Genomic DNA, 16,654 nt, shown 5'->3' with positions numbered 1-16,654 from the left:
CTTTTAGTCAAAGAAAGATAGGAACCTGTGATATTGAGCCTCTAATAGTGGATGTTTCTTGCCACCTTCCAAAAACACTGACATTCAACACCTAATGTAGGATTTGGAAATGCACCACTATATCGTATTTTCAAATATGTGTTCTTTGAAACTTTAAGTGTCATGACAACTACCATATGCAGGTATAAAATTTTGTGTTGCTATATTTTTTTTTTTTTTAGTACTGAGCTATGATCTCCACATTCCTACATTTGTCAATTTTCTCTTAAATATTTAAGAGATTGTGTATATTTGTGTGTCTGTGTATATCTGTGTGTCTTTGGAGAACTTCAAGGGAAATAGTAAGGGTCTAGGGAGCAAAGTGTTGATGCCTGCTGTGATAAAATGTTTGCTCTGTTTTCCTCTGTTTTGGACTCTTTCACTTAACTGTCTCCAAAAAATCTACATTTTATGCAGCTATATAGAGATAGCATAGTTCAGAAGGGACTGAAAACTGCTCTCTAGTTTTTGAATTATCTAAAATAACACAAGTCTCAATAACTTTACTATCTACTCACATATGTCATGTGTGGATATTTTTTTCCTTTAAAAGCAAAGGAAGTGCTTTCATTTTAATTTCTAAAAATATAATAAAATGTATTATCCTAAATGATACGATACAACAGCTTTATGACAGAAAAAGAATACCTTGTCATCTACAGTTTGTCAAAAGTTTTCTTCTTTGACATCAGAACCTTACTTTGTTTCAAGGATGAGTTGACATTTCTTTGTATCTTGTCACTTGGATGAAATGTAACTATCAAGTAGATATATTGTATGCATGTTGTCATGTTATTCTGGAGATAACAATGCATTTTGACGAATACATTATTGTTAAAAAAACTTAAAATCAGTATATTAATCTATAAATTTGATTCCATGGGGTTTTGTTCAACTGTATAGTTAATTTATTTAAACAAAACTCATATATTGGATTTTCTAACTTGATTTTCCTTTCCAGTCATGATGACTTGGGAGTTGACAGAATGCCAGGGCTAAATAACAAAAGCAGTTTTGGGATTGTTGGTCTGTGGAACTTAGGTCACTCTTCTAGCTACAAAGAAAACAGAAACATTGAAAGCAGTAATAGAGAGAAAAAAAAGTGAGTTTAAATAAAAAAATATTGTGTAAATGAAGTCAAATTCAAGTAGCCAAAGAACAAGCAAGGTGTGAGCATTGCTGTGTCAAAGTTAGTAATTTTAGATGCCATTAAATATTTAGTTTTGTCTATTTGATTAGTGTGGTCTATTTGATCTGCTTCTCACAAGCTCCTTCTTTGAGAGGTCTTTATTTATGATTTAGTAGCTGTCCATGAATTTGGAACTTTGAATAAACAGTCTATATTTTATTCTTCAATGAAATTTGCCATTTGATGAGTGTCTGTAGAGAAGGAAATCATTCTCGAATAAGACTGTCCTTCTGAATTACCAGACGCCTTAGATAACAGTAGCATATTCAGTCCGCAGCAGTAACACTGGGGAAGAGACCTGTGATCTGTGGTGGTGGCTAAATTACAATTGCCCTGTTATTTACATAAATAGGGACACTTAGAGGTACATGGAGACCAGAGTTTGATTATAAATAAAAGAAACATTACTCAGGAAACATGTTTCAATCCAAATGTCTTATAGGAAAATAGCTTAAAAAGACATAGGGCATTCCTCTCCTCACAAAACACAGTATAGTATATCCATTATTTTTTCCTTTACCTTTCTACATCTATGGAGCTATTTAAATTACAGTAGATTCTCTGAAGAAAACAAATTAATATTAATTTTTACAATAGGAGAGGAATATTGTCTCACTACCCATAACCAAACCACAGAATAAGATATTCATGTCTGAAATAATTGTAAATGACCCTTTATTACTTCAAATGAAATTGTAGTATATGATGCAATTACTGTATTGTCTCATGCATTTATTAATAGTTCCTTATTTTAACACCACCATCAACAATGGAAATGACACATATGTTGGCACAGAATGAATGTGACACAGCAAGCTTTTTAAAAAATTGAGAATGAACATGTTTAAAATTGAGTACTCTCTTTAGAGCCTAAAAGCTTTTTTTTTTTTTTAATTAGTGAGAAGTCAGCATATGTTTTAAGTATTCTCTTGAAGAAGGGTAGGAAAATCGATGGCTGATATAAAATGTTTTTCAAATCCCAGAATACATAATCAGATCTATTCTTCACAAATGTATCTTTTTCTGTAGTTTTATCAACCAAACCTTGGGGGTTTTTTGTTTGTTTGATTAGTTCTGTTTTTTAATTTATCCTGTTGCTCTTTGTAAGTCCAGATCAGCTTATAAATCAATCTGCTATTGAAAGGCAATGTCTGATTCTATAAGAAGTTTCTCAGCGGAGTTCCCATAGACCATACTGACTCAAGCCTTTATCAATAATTTCTTAAGCTTCCATTGATTTGCTTAAATTACAGGTTTTCTGACTATGAGGTCACTTATAGTCCCTCTCTGAGGCTCCCTGGTACTGTATCATGTCTGTAAGCAAAGACCAGTATCCCATGTAGCAAATCTAAGTAAATTTTTATTACAGTTATTCTGGAACAATCTCATTTTCCTAACATAGTTAGCAAACAAATTGTCTAGAATGATTATGCCAGAAATTTACCTTACTCACTGAGGACAGTACATTAATATCCCCTTGAAGCCTTTTGCTCCAAAATTGAATATGTAGATGGAATCATTATTTTTGTTCTATGGTAGTATGGATGACCAGAAGCTTTTTCTATCTTAGACAGGCAATTTTGGGGAGTGAGCTCATAATTTTTCATAGTTCTACATGTCTATGTTAGCATAAAGACAACTTCATCTATTACCTAGCTGTGGGATTGAGTAGACCTTTGTAGAAAATCAATAATGGAATACCCCTACAAAAGTACTAGATATCAAGCAGCTGAATGTATTTCAGAACAACTTCTAGGCTAGTTTCAGCTGCAGTAGGAATTGCTAATATTAGAAGACAGAAAAAGTGGCAAAAAGTTAGTTTGCCTCAATTTTTAGTTATGTTATAAGGGCATTTCAACTTTAGCTGTAAGTAAAAGGAACAAAGTACCTGTTTTAAGATGGTTATGATGTATGTTTAGTATCCAGTATATCAAAATTACTGAGGTAAAAAGCACAAATTTATATTAGAACCGACCTTTCTTGTTGAAATCCCACAGATCTTAGGATGCTTAAGCCTTTATCTGGCACCTCCAGAGGCCTTAGCAGAAATTTGCTCAGTAGCATTTTCAGGGTGATATCAATTTGATTTCAAAATAATTATTTTTCTCAAGCACTCAATGCTTGGGCAGGATCATTTATGTAAATTTTTTTGAACATGGTAATTCTAGGCATTCCTGCTTGCTTTGAAATAGTTGTTGATTGTCTTAGTCGTGAGAACTGAACAAACTCCGTATCTGCTTAACTCTAAAGCACACACTACAAACACTAGTAATGCTCGAATATGCTGATAATAGCCAATTTTCTCAGTATTTTCAGCCAAAAACCAGTCATCAAAGCCACTGTATTAAATGTTCTTGTATCAGTCTAGGAGGAGGACTGATATGGAAAGATACAAAATCTTAGGGTTTTGTTTGCAATATTTTGCCAGAGAAGTACTTTGGAAGAGTGTTTAATTTTACAGAATCCCTTGCACAGGGCATCTTTGTATTGAGTGTAATAGAGCCTGACATCTGAATCCACTTTGTTCCTAGTAGCGTCATGGTATCAGGTGGCTCCAGCCATCTCCTGGTTACTGCCGGGTGAAACCCAGAGCGACTTCTTTCAGCAGCTGAACTTCACTCGACAGAAACTATTCTTCCCCACTCAGACTTTCGTCCCTGTCGGGGCTGATCTCAACATCAACAAGCTCTTCCAAACCAACATCCCTCCGGGCCGCGCCTGGAGAGGCGGACGGATGCTGGGCGACGGGCGGGAGAGGATCAGCACCACGGCCAGAGCCCGGCGCCCCCCGGCCGGCGGCAGCAGGCGCCGAGGGGGACCCAGGAGCGCCGAGGAAGCGTGGAAGAGGGAATTTCTGCCTCGATGCTGACGGTTTTTATGGGCACCAGGCGCCAAAGAAAAGTTCAAAGCATGACATTTGACCTCCTCAACCACATTTTAAACCGAGGAAAGAACAAAGCTCTTTCACTGATACAAACGGAATAGAAAAAGCACTTCTGCATTACTATCATGCTCTTCACAATGTATTAGACTGAAAGCAATTGGTCCAGCCATAGGCTTGTTTTTTCTCCTCACTTCAGTAAGTGGTAATTTTTTTTTAATCTACTGAGGGCAAAAGTAACGGCTGCTGATTACCAAATCTAGTGTTAAATTAAGGAGCTGAAAGAGAAAGGGTATAAAGAGAAGGAAGTGACACACTATGTTCAAAAAGATCCATTCTATCTTTCACCCCAACTTTCACAGAAGAAATGTGGCAGATAACATCCCTTACTGTGATGGCACAGGTTCTGCAGTGAGACTGATCCGCAGCACTTCTATGTATGTCCTCGGAGGTGAGCAGGAAAAAGTTAGTGAACCACTAAAGAAATGCAGAAGTACAACCAGCATCGACTCTTGTTTTCAACCAAAAGAGGAAGACAGAGAGTGGATGTATGCTAAGACTCAGGACTGCTTGAAGTACCTACAGGATTTGTTAGCCTTGAGGAAAAAATATCTTGACAACATCAATAACTTGAAATCCATGCATATGGCTGCAGCTTCTCCAATGTCTACAAAATCATCCAAAACTGGAAAGAAGTCATTTATTCCACTTCCTTCCAAAGAGTCTTCTAAGGTAATTTCCGAGAACTTTTGCCATGTGCTTGGTCTTAAGCCACAAAATCATTGAAGCTGTATGACCTATGTTGATTTTCTGCTTTACTGGTTTTAGCCATCATTTTTTCAGTTTTGCATTTGAAATGTTACCACATACCTTAAGATTCTTTCTGAGTAGTGTGATACTAAGAAAGAAAATTGGTCATGGAAAGAAATATATATTTCTATGTTTGGGAGGAGGGAGGGTAAGGGTTGGGGGAGTGAAAATAGGAAAAGGAAAGGGTTATGAGAGTATGGAAAGTATTTGAAAACATGATGAAACATGCTTATGAAAAAGCAAGCTCTGACAGACTACTTAAGTGCATCAGAGTTCTCTACTATGATTATTTATAGCTGATAATGACTGACAAGTACAGTAAGCTCTGGATTTCCTGGCAGTCTTTTTATTGACATAAAATTACTTGCACAAAATAATTGTAAATTCATGGAAACATATACAATTTTTTTTCTGATTGGTCAGTTAGCTGGTTAGTGCTACATTTAGCATCAGTGCAAACTCTACTGGTAGGCTGTAAGGCATGAGGAATTCCTAAGTGCTCCTTTCTCTGTTCATTAATAAGTTGGTGAGTGTAATTCTTCACCCTTTACTGTAATGACACCATAAAAATAAAACTGTAATATCATCTTTGGTGCAGATTATCTACATGTATCCTAGAAAGAAAAGCTTCCTCTTGGTTGCATTTTATAGGTTGTATGTCACTAGACAGTTCACTGGTTATTTTGACTTTAGACTTGATTCAGCAAGGACAAAGCAAAGGACTGCAGCAGATGGAATGATCTGTTAGGTAACATGACCACAAACAAGACTTTGACAGCACACTCACAGGTTACCCAGTCCAGTCTTTAAACTGGATAATAATGGGGATGGTGGAAAGAAGGATGTATGTCTAACTTAATGATTGGGCCAGGTTGACTTTAACAAAATGTTACTGCCATATTTATATGTTCTGTCACAGCAGAACGTCAGAATGGCTGAAGCTATTTGTTAAGCTATTGCAGGCATTACTTAACAAAAGGACAATGCTCACGAGTTTAGGACTAGGTAGTAAATTTTGTAATTTTATGTTTTGTTCTACTACCCATTTGGTCACCCTTGGTTTTGTTAGGTTTTATATAATCTTTTTAATACTTTGAATGGTGACTCTCAGAAGCTAGGAATAATAATAGGAAACAAAACTCAGTTCACTGGGCTGGAGAAGATAGTTTTTATAAAGAAGTTGTAATTTCAGGCCGGGGAAACATCCATAGAGAATGACTGAAAGCTAGGAGAGTGGCCTGGTGGTGCCAGGTGCCAGGAGACAAATCTCAACACTATAGATACAGTCTGTGAACTGACTTTGTGCACTGTAAGTGGCGCAGGGGAGATTTACAGCATGCCAATTCCCTGAAGAGCTGAGCAGTGATGTAGCAGACTAGTACATGACCAACCCTGGCCTTAAATCAGGGACCAGGAGGCTGGGAGTTAGATTCTGCACAACTAAACTTCAAGCAGGTTTATGAATTTCTGAGATTTGCTGCTGAAAATGCTGCTTAAGAAAAATGCCAAAAGCTTAACTTGATTTTGGCAAACAAGTGCATCTCCCACAGTCTGAAGCTAAGACTGCTGTCACCTGACTGTAGCCAGCTAGCCCTTATGTATGAACAGTCCTGGTACTGACATGATAACTCCATGAATTGTCCCCTTGGAAACAGACAGGGACATCAGCAGGATATGCCATTCATATGAGTCATTCTTGCCAACACAAATGGCAGGGTCATATTCAAGAAGACTTCTAAAAGATCTGGAATATTCTGGTTTCTAACTACAAATTTTATGTTCACAGATTGCAAGGTTTGTCTTATGACCAGGCTTGAATGGTTTTGTCCCAAATTACCTGTTTGTGTTAAATTACCTATCACTGGAAAGTCACTTCTTTCTCTAACCTGCTACATGATTTATGGGAAGGTAATTTGTTCAGACAACCCTGTCCTCATAGGAAGTTTAGTTCAAAGATCCCTGTGACCTAGACCACAAGGCTGACCATGGATTCAAAATGTGCCACTTGGGTCTAGTGGGAGAAAAGAACAGAGAGATGGGTCAGATCCTGGAAGTACATAGACATTTCTTTAAAATGTCATTTAACCAATAAGGGCTTAGTCATAATAGCAGTCACTATTTTCAGTATATGTGTGGTAACAGCTATCTTTTAGCACTTCAGAGGATGTCAATCAACCCATAATGTCAGGAGGGGAATCAGTTCATCTCTCTGCCTCCACAGAATAGGGAACAAGCTGGTTCTTCAGAGATGTGACATATAGGTATCCCTTACTTGCATGTTTGAAACCCAATGTAGCAATTTCCTGACCTGGTATTGCAGCCTGACAATACACCTAACTTGGAATGGCAAGGAAAATATATGTCCTTTTGTTAGGTAGAGCCTGGGAGGAATTTTTCATCCCATATGGATCTTCAGAATTGCTAGCCAAGGTTTTATGACTGCTTCAGCATTTACAGACTACATTTGCTTTTTTATCGAGTCAGGCTCCTACTTTTAAACTCTGTGGCTTTCCTGTGGGAATTATCACAGTGTTGAATGACTCATATTTTAGCGCACACCACCCTTTTCCATTTCAAAAAGACTTTAGCAATTTAAATCTGGATTCATTTTACCTAACCTAGGCATTTTAATAAGATGCTTAAATTAGTATCCAAGTTACCCTACAATTCCTTTTCGGCTAAGAGAAAGAGCTGCCTGCAGAGGAGGGTTCAGCCTACTTAAGGCCTGACTCATCTTCTGAAGGTACTGGAGCACTGCATTAATTACAGAAGGAACCCTGCATGACTACATTTCTAATGTGTGTCTCATTAGGTGCTTAGTGCTAGGCAGAATAAATTTGGCCACAAAGCCCAGCTTTCACTTAGTCACCTAATTAAATGGCCTGATACGTGGATTCTGAGGGATTTTATAACACAGGGCTAGCAGTGCTCAAGTGGAAGATGTTTGGTGCTGAGCATGTAATAAGATGGATGTTTGTTAGACAGCTGTCCTGCTTTCTTTGATGGCTGCAAACTGTGGAGTAGTCTGGACCTGTGTTTCTTTACTGACAGTCTGGAGTACGGAATGAAATACAATACTTGCATCTTCCTTATACAGTTTGCTCATTAAAAAGTCATTGTGCCCAACCTGTGGCTAACTTTTTTCCCCTTTATCTGATCAACAGGCATCCATGGAGAGAAAAGGTCCACAGCCCAGTTCAGATGTAAGAGAAGCAATAGCTTTCTTTGACTCGGTCATTGCAGACCTGGATTCAGAGAGATGGCTGAGAGTTCCTGATGCAGATTTGCCAAATGTGGATGTTGATTTTGATGGTGCGTTATAAACTAGCCAAAAATTATGGGTTTTGGTGTGCAGAGGGTAGAGGGAAGAGTGGCATTGTGCAATCTTGTTTGTTTATTTAATGGACGCAATTGTCCTCCAGGTTTCTTCCCAAATGTAGGACCACTGCATGCAGTATGTGAAACTGCAGTAATACATTACTTGTTCCTTGTTGAATGGGTGCAACTACTTTATGTGCAGTCATTACATGAGCAAATGTAGTATGTGTAGTACTGGAATAGTGTTTGCCTTCTGCTCAGGGCTGAATTCCACCCATGCATCTCTACCCCAAGCTGTCTTTGAAGGAGAACTATAAAAAGTATATTTTTTCTTCATCTGTTTTTCTTTTTTCTCATTGAGAAATGGCTGGGTGTTTTCTTTCCAACAATTAAAAATGGAAGTAATTTAGAGATTAGGCTAAATAACTGTATGTTTCCAACAGAATGGATAGGATTGCCCAAATAAATGAAGATGTGCCCATCTGAGGTCATCATCTATCCTATATAATCAACGGAGAGAAATAGATATTTCTCGTCTTTGTTTCAGGCTAAGGGGAGTATCTGAAACAGGTTGGCTTAGCTGTGCACTAGGTGTGTGTATGAAGGGACTAGCTCTCACATACATCTTTATACTGCAGGTAGCAAAATACTAGATAGGATGAATCTCATCTCAAGAGATATCCTGCAGTGAAACAAAGTTGGTTTCTTTTCATTACCTCCAGGAAAGACCCAGAAAGCCCCCTACTTTCTCACCGTACATATAAAAATTTCACTGTTAAACTGTTAATGCCGAATTATCTTCTGTCTTTCAGTTGCTACCAGTACAAGTGAACACAGTTTGCATTCAAATTGGATCCTTCGTGCTCCACGGAGATACTCACAAGATACTGCCCAAAATGCAAAGGCTGCAAACCAATCTCAAAGAAACAGCCAGCGGAGAACCACTGGCTCTAGGAAGAGGTTGGAAAGACATCCCATGTACTTGCCCAAAGCTGTGGAAGGGGCATATAGCACTTTAAAATTTAAACCTAAAACATGTAAGAAGGAATGTTGAAAGAATATTCCCTCTTCACTTGAAAAGGGAATATATGAAATAGGGCATGTAATACTTGCTTTTTTTTTTCCCCTACTGATCCATCTCTTACACTGTAGAAATGATGTGTGCAGTCACTGAAGATTCTTTGTGTGGAACATATTTTAAGCCATGGCTATTCTGACTTTGGACACATATGAGGGTTTAATTTACCAAGTTCATTGTGCCTAATAATACTGCTTTGTCACTCAGCTTGGGGGGAACTCCAACCTGACAAGGTTTTTTTTTAGTGCTGTTATTGAAAGCAATGATTCAGATTGCCTGGTGCAGTAATTTTTCTTCTAACTCCAGTACTGTAAAGGACTTCAAGGAATTCTGTGAATATGTTGGAACTTTTGCACCAGTGTTTCCAACTTCAGAGCAGTGAAGCAGAATTTTCTCCTTCTGTTACTTGTGAAAATTTGTATGTGCCATTATTGACTCTGTGATCTGAGAATATAAAGCAGCACTGAGATACAACCAGACTGTGGTACAAGCAGAAAGGAGCTGCAGTGAAGTAATCAGAATTAGAAACTTGTGTTTGGAGGAATTGCTCCAGTGTGTTTTGTAAAAAACAAGCTATATTGTACTCTATTTGCTACTGGAGATGGCTCTGTTCTTGGATACATCAAGGGATTCACTGCCTCCAAAATATATACAACTTTTTTTCATATAGTTACACCACCTGCTAATTTTCATCTATTTTAACACCCAACTGCCGAATCTAGACATCCCAGTGTACACTAGAAAAGCTTAATGTCTTGGAGAAAAACATTTTGTGAATAAATTGGAACGAAGGTTGTTCTCAAGGGCAGAAGATAATTTGCAGACAAAGCCACCACATCAGCTTTAGATTATACCCAATATTTGTAATTCTACTGCTTCATTATTAAAGACTATATATTAGGAAAAAAAACAGTCTGGAAGTGTTCATCTTCATCTTAGAGGTGACATGTCTTCCATGTGATACTTGGAATTATTAAGACCTATTCTCTATCTGTTTGACTGATGTACAGCAATGTAAAAATGCATAAAAAGTAACCAGGAGACAGCACCCTATGGAAATACTAGCTATAGTTCTTCAGCAATACCATTACTATCACAGTAAGCCATCTGAGCCACATCCCCCAGCATACACTTGGTCTTAAGAATTTGCTGAGGTGTTTGAGATCAAGCCTTTACTTACTCTTTTTTTTCATCTGGTGTTCAGTTGGTGCTTGACTGTGACAGATGGATTGTGGTGGCACTGGTACGACCAGCTGGTGAATCGCTAGTCGTTTCTTGTTTCTATGTTCAGTAGTTTTTTTGTCCACAAGCTTGGATGAATTTCCTGAGGCACTGGCCATCAATGTAGCCCATCTGATATAAAAAAACCTCCATAAACCTTGTGTCTGCCACAGAGAACATTTGGCAGGTGGCAATTCTTGTTGATTTGTATTCCTAGTCTTTGGGACTGAGTTATTCAGACAGCATTTCTGCCATGAGCTGCAAGTACCTCTGAGAACTTGCTGATCTAGGCCACTTTCTGTCATAAGATAGAAAAGTGCCAAAAAAACCATATGGTCCTCCATTCAGAGCTGGCATCTCCTGTTTGATTAAAGCATTTTGATTCTTTTTCTAGTGGTGTTTGTGAAGGGAAGAGAAGAATTCTTTCACTATTAATTCTGGAAGTGCTTTTGCTGCTCTTTGCTTAGTGTGTACCCTCTTGAAAATGACCAGTGTAATCAATATAATTGATATATATTAAAGAAGAGTTTAAATTAAGGTCTAAATTTTGTCTCCCTGCTCTTGGTGCTTCTCACGATAATCTGTATTCCCTATACTGTGTTGCTGCCTTTGTACCTCTCCAGTCCTGTACTGGCTGCCCTGAACTGAATGTTGTAACTGTCTTTAAAAGTGTTCTGCCTTTGATGTGTGATCATTTAAGGCCTCTCAGCCAGGTGGGATAGCCAGAGCACAGCATGTTGCAAACACACCCCTAGGTTCTGGCATGCAGCTCTCAAGGCTGCAGCTCTGTGTGTGTGTGTGAGACAAGGGGGACAGTGCTCAAATCTGTACATTTTTTTGGCAACGTGTCTCCCTGAAACCCCTCTCCAAGCAGAATCTCATGCTGAAGTTGCTGAGGAACATTTTACTGAGTGTGTGGGCACCTTTTTGCTACTAGAACCTGCAACATGGATGAGGGCTGACAGAAAACCTTACCATTTTTTTAAGTTACTGTAACAGAATTGGGCATGTGCATAATTAAAATACCGATGAAAAAGAAAGAAGAAAAAGGATTCCAATGTTGTTCTGCCCTGGCCTGTGTTTCATGTTCATAGTGGCAAGGTTCTATGCATTGGAGTAGCTGATCTTTTTCCTGTTGTTTTAAGAATACATTGTGATATGCAGAACCAGACTGCTTCAGCATGTTTAACCTTCCCCGTGATCTCTTCTCTGTCCCTGTAAAACAGAGGCATCTCTAGTCATCTGGCTGTGACAGAGGGTGAGGGTCCCCTCTGGTGTCCAGCACAGAAGCTCCAGTGTGAAATTTGTGTTCCTTTTTATGAATAAGAGATAGGGGGAGGAAATCATATTTGTAATTTCCATTTGAATCCTATGATCAATTTTCTTTCATTTTTTTAAAGGTCACTTCAAGCCAGTTATCATCCTAGGAAATTTTAATTAAGCAAGTAAAATAAACCATTTTTTCTCTGAGGACATTTTCCATCACATATCCCATAAATACAGGCACCTTCCTTCTCCTTCTAGCATATTAGCCCTGTATGTTCCTCACTGGATATGGCTCAGCTCCAGCAGAGCTATGGAGAGCAGCCCCTGCATCTTAAGGCACTCTCTGGGGAGGTGAGAGCTGAGGGTTGAAGAGTCTTATCCTACCTATGCTAGAACGGGCAATTAAGCAGAAAGAGAGCAGGAGGGAGGAAAGGGAAGCATTTCCATCCGTAGTGTTAGCTGTCTCCTCAGAGAAGGGTTTACTGTGGATAGCAGCACCCTCTGTATTACCTCAAGACCTGAGGTAGAACCATGTCCCTGCCTAACACTGGCTTACCTTAGGCCGCTTTCCACACAGTTTCCAGGAGCAGTTGGTTTCCCTGCAAAGGTGCTCCTCATCTGCTCTGAATTTTTTACTCACGGCTTTGGAGGCAGAGCTCTCTGCACGGACACTAAAGGGACTCTCTCCGCCATAGGTAGGTCCTCTAAATGACCTTGCTGCAACATCCATCTATTTTCAGACATTGCAACCTAGAAATAAAGCACCTACTATAGGTGTTTTGACAATGCCAACCATATAGAAGAATTATTGATAACCAGCAGAGCTTGAGTATGACGTAGATCTTTTTCAGAGATTGTTAGTGAGCTCTTTCAGTCGTGTCCCCAGGCCATGAAAATGAAGTGCATCAACTGTGTGTGAATGTTCCCTGAAGAATTGACCCCCAACAGCTCTTTCTCAGACTGCGCTGGAATAACAGGCAAGATCTTTAGGAAAGCATCTCTTATTTTTTTGTTTCAAATCCAGCTCAGCTGAGGAATTGGTGTATGTCATGTTCCTCTAGTTAGCGACATTGCTAAGCATTAGCTCTGAAGGGGTCCTGGCTGTGAACTTCTGTGACACCACATCCACAGCTGTCTTTCAGAAACTAAAGACACTGTGTACAAGAATCTGGCAACTGAAGAGATGTGAAGAAGAGGTGTTGAAGAAATCATGCCCTGGAGGATTCAAAATAATTTTGTCCTTTTGTGTTGAGCAACTCAGTGTAATCATGATGCATGTAAGTGAGCTGAAACCATAAGCATGTTTGGCAGAAACAGAAGAAATATAGACAGCTAATGGAAAGTTGGCAGCTGGACAAAATGTTTGCTCTAGTTTGAATCTTGCAATGCCATAAAGTTATGATGAAGGCAGAAGGTTTCAGCACTGCGTTGAGTAAGACAGGAAGTCCTCCAAGGTAATGCATAGTGATACATGGTTATCTGCTTCTCTAGGTTGAATGGGGTATATTAAAAATATTAGATTGGCACCTAGTGGGTGTCTTCAGAATTGTCACAGCTGTAGGGTCAGTTTGTAGATCTGTTTGGGTAAATTTAGGAGTGCCTTCTGTTTGTCGTGGTGTAGCAGGTCCACAAGAAGATGAAAGCAGTATGAAGTTGGGAGGCTTTTGCCTCCTCTTGGGTCTGTAGCTCTGAATTACGCCCATGGTAAATAGAAACCAAGTCAGTGGAATGACTCTTGAAGTATCTTGAGTTTAACAGTTAGAAAAGCCTATTGTACTGAAAGAATTTTGAGGGCAAATAAAAGACAAATGAGCCCAGCTGCTTTAGACCAGACTGAGAAGAAGAAGCTGGAGTCTGATATTTGATTAGCAGTAATTTAGTGAATGTTGACAACTTTTCTGCTAATAGGCTTGTCATATTAAAAAATTGTCTTTTATAAGGCAAGACCAGGCAATATCACCTGAAGGACTCAGTTATTATGATACCCTGACCCTTCACAGAAGATGAGGGGACCTATTAGAGAAAATATAAGAAGAATTTATGGAATTAAAAGTGATGTGTTCCACTCTTTTATTAAAATGAGATTGAGAAGAGAGCAAGACCTTACTAAGAAGCTAATGGGCACTGATAGAAAGGCACTGCACATGATGCCAAAGTAGAATGTGTGATCAAGTGCAAAACTTTCACTAGTAAGTGTTGGGGACTGCTATCTTAGAGCATAAGCTCTTGAAGGAGATTTCTAGAAAAGTAGCTAAAACTGTGCCTCGGCCACATGGTGGCAGTTCATTCCTAGCTATTCTGTAGCCCTCCTATTTCTGTGATCAGCAAGAGAACTGAGGATGAAAGAAAAAGGGAAGTGTTTTGTCCTGCTTCATCAACAGACAGTCAGTGTGTGTATCTGTTATTCACTTATGGGCTCCTTGTTTCCCAAGCATTTGTTTGGCAGTTTCCAATTAACAGTAGTTCTTTAAATGAGTTTACTCTTCCAGGGAGATGATTTCCTTAGGAAATAAATAAGTCCTATGACATCATAGGGGACACTGAGACCTCAGTAAATCATGTCTGAGATGGTGACCACTTACCTCTGACTGTGTCTGGAAACAAATGGACAAAGTAATGTCATCGCCAGAAATAACGCACTTTAAGGCACAGAAAATACAAAGATGGATTAAAAATACTAAGCAGAGGACTTTAAGATTCAGCAGTTCAACCTTGAGACAGGCCTGAGCTAAGGATTCTGGCCTAATTCTGGAGTTCCTTCCAAGGCTCAAGAAAATCGATATCTGAGTTTTTCAACATCTTGAGATCTGTAAAACTGTTATTCCAGGAATTGCTACTCCAAGCCGTTCAGCTAGTCAAAAGCTAACCTCCTCCTGCATCCGCTGCTGCTGTGTATTCCAGGGGTATGTTTATATTTAAGGCATGCACACTAAACTTCTTGAGGTGTTTTCTTTGTTTTATGACAAAATACTAACTTACGGGGGGGGGGGGGGGGGGGAAAGGGAACATATCTTTGCACTGGTTATGATTACAGGTCAGCAAAGGCAGATTTCATTGATTTAGATGGCTCTACAGTCTCAGAATGTTCAGACTAATAAGGCTCCCTGCATTAATAAGGCTCAGCTGTAACATCAGCACTGTTACTGCTCACATGCAGGCTCTCAGTCTGCTTGCTTGTGGGTTGATGTGTGACACTGTGTCCTTTTTAACTGACAAACACAGCATCATCATCTTCAGATAATTGTATGGGGAGCAGCAAAGGGAGAAAGGGATTGATCAACAATAAAATATTCTGAGCTGTTTCTAAGTTAGAGCTAGCTTTAGTATCACTTCACTGAGAGAACTGATTCATAGCACTTTTACCCTTCAATAGCTTCACTTTTCAGATTCCAATGTGCAGAATTAATTTTTTCTCCCTTCACTTCAATGATATAGGTCATTGCTGTGGAAGGAAAGTGAGCAGTCCAGTGAAAGGACTCCAGTGCAAGCAGAGCTGACCTCTAATCACAGTTGAATAAACTGAAGTGAATATACTTGGGGTGAGATTTGCAGTCACCTTTAGTGGTATTTTCAAAAGGTATGTAACTAGCATCAGTGGGGGTAAAGTGACTCTGACGATTGCACTGGTGACTGACTACTTCTGGAAAAGTTGGTCTGGAGCCAAGCTTGAGCAAACACAGCTCCGCTTCTTGGAATTAAATTAGACTCATGAGAAGTCCAGAATTACCCCAGTCTGTCTGCCTTTAAGCCTACCAGCTTTAAGGCTTGGGTGGCGTAACTCTGAGAAAAAGAGTTGTCCCATGCCTCTGACAGATTTCTGCATCCCTTGCTGCTCTCTTCCTGTAGGGCTGTGGTTGTTACTGATGTTCCCATTTAATGTGGGCCCTAAGAATTTGTTGACAATGTTCCTGGAAGTGCAATTACTAACAAACCAGAATTTCTATGAATGCTGTGTGAATTTGAGAAATGCTGCTGCTCTTATATTCTGACAAGTATGTCCAAAGGCTCTTACACAAATACCCCTCAGCCAGAGAATACTTGCACATGACAGCAGGGTGTTTTCCACAGACAAGCTGTTGTGGCAACATACCACCCCACTTCCTGTTCCTTAGGAGAAGGTTTCAGACTTGTTCTATCCTGAAGTGAGATATGAAGGATCAGTCTTATCTCCTTCACTATGGTGGGTCTGAAGAGAAAATGTAAAGAAACTAAATAAGCTAGAAGAGATCTCAGGACGAAGAAATGCAGTGCAAATATTGCCTTTTTAAGCACTGTATTTTTAATCACTTCATGTCTTTCTACTTCTGACATGGTCTGATGCCTTGTGGTGACAAAGATCAGCAGGACTTGCCAAGTGCAGTTGGTATATGATTTGTGGAGACAACCCGGTCAGCTGAGCATCTGGACAGGCAACAGACCACACTTGGCTGGCTAAACATACCCTGAGACACACAGAGATGGACGACATCTGAGCTGGCTTAATAGCAGCACACAGAGAAGTGAGGTGCCCACTTCCAGAATATATAAATTCAAAATTTAATTTTAATTGTAAAATCTATTTAAATTTAAAAAAGAAGGCTGCTCTAGGACACCACCACCACCCACCCCCAATATCTGATCTACTTCATGTTCTCATCTTGAGACACTCAGTTCAGATTCAGCCCAGCAACAATACTTTTTGTTTTTGTTCAGAGCAGTATACCCTGCTCTCCTGAGAAAGAATACATAGAAAGGTAAGCATTGGGGTTATATTTCTTAGTGGATTTCTCACTCCTGTGTATCATAGGTTTTGGACATTCAAAACTGATGTACTATTAAAAAAAATTGTCATGAAGCAGAAAAGAAACTCACA

The sequence above is a fragment of the Lepidothrix coronata genome, unplaced genomic scaffold (genome assembly GCF_001604755.1).
Source record: "Lepidothrix coronata isolate B3197 unplaced genomic scaffold, Lepidothrix_coronata-1.0 Scaffold48, whole genome shotgun sequence".
Taxonomy (NCBI): Eukaryota; Metazoa; Chordata; class Aves; order Passeriformes; family Pipridae; genus Lepidothrix; species Lepidothrix coronata.
This window is presented reverse-complemented; position numbering follows the sequence as displayed.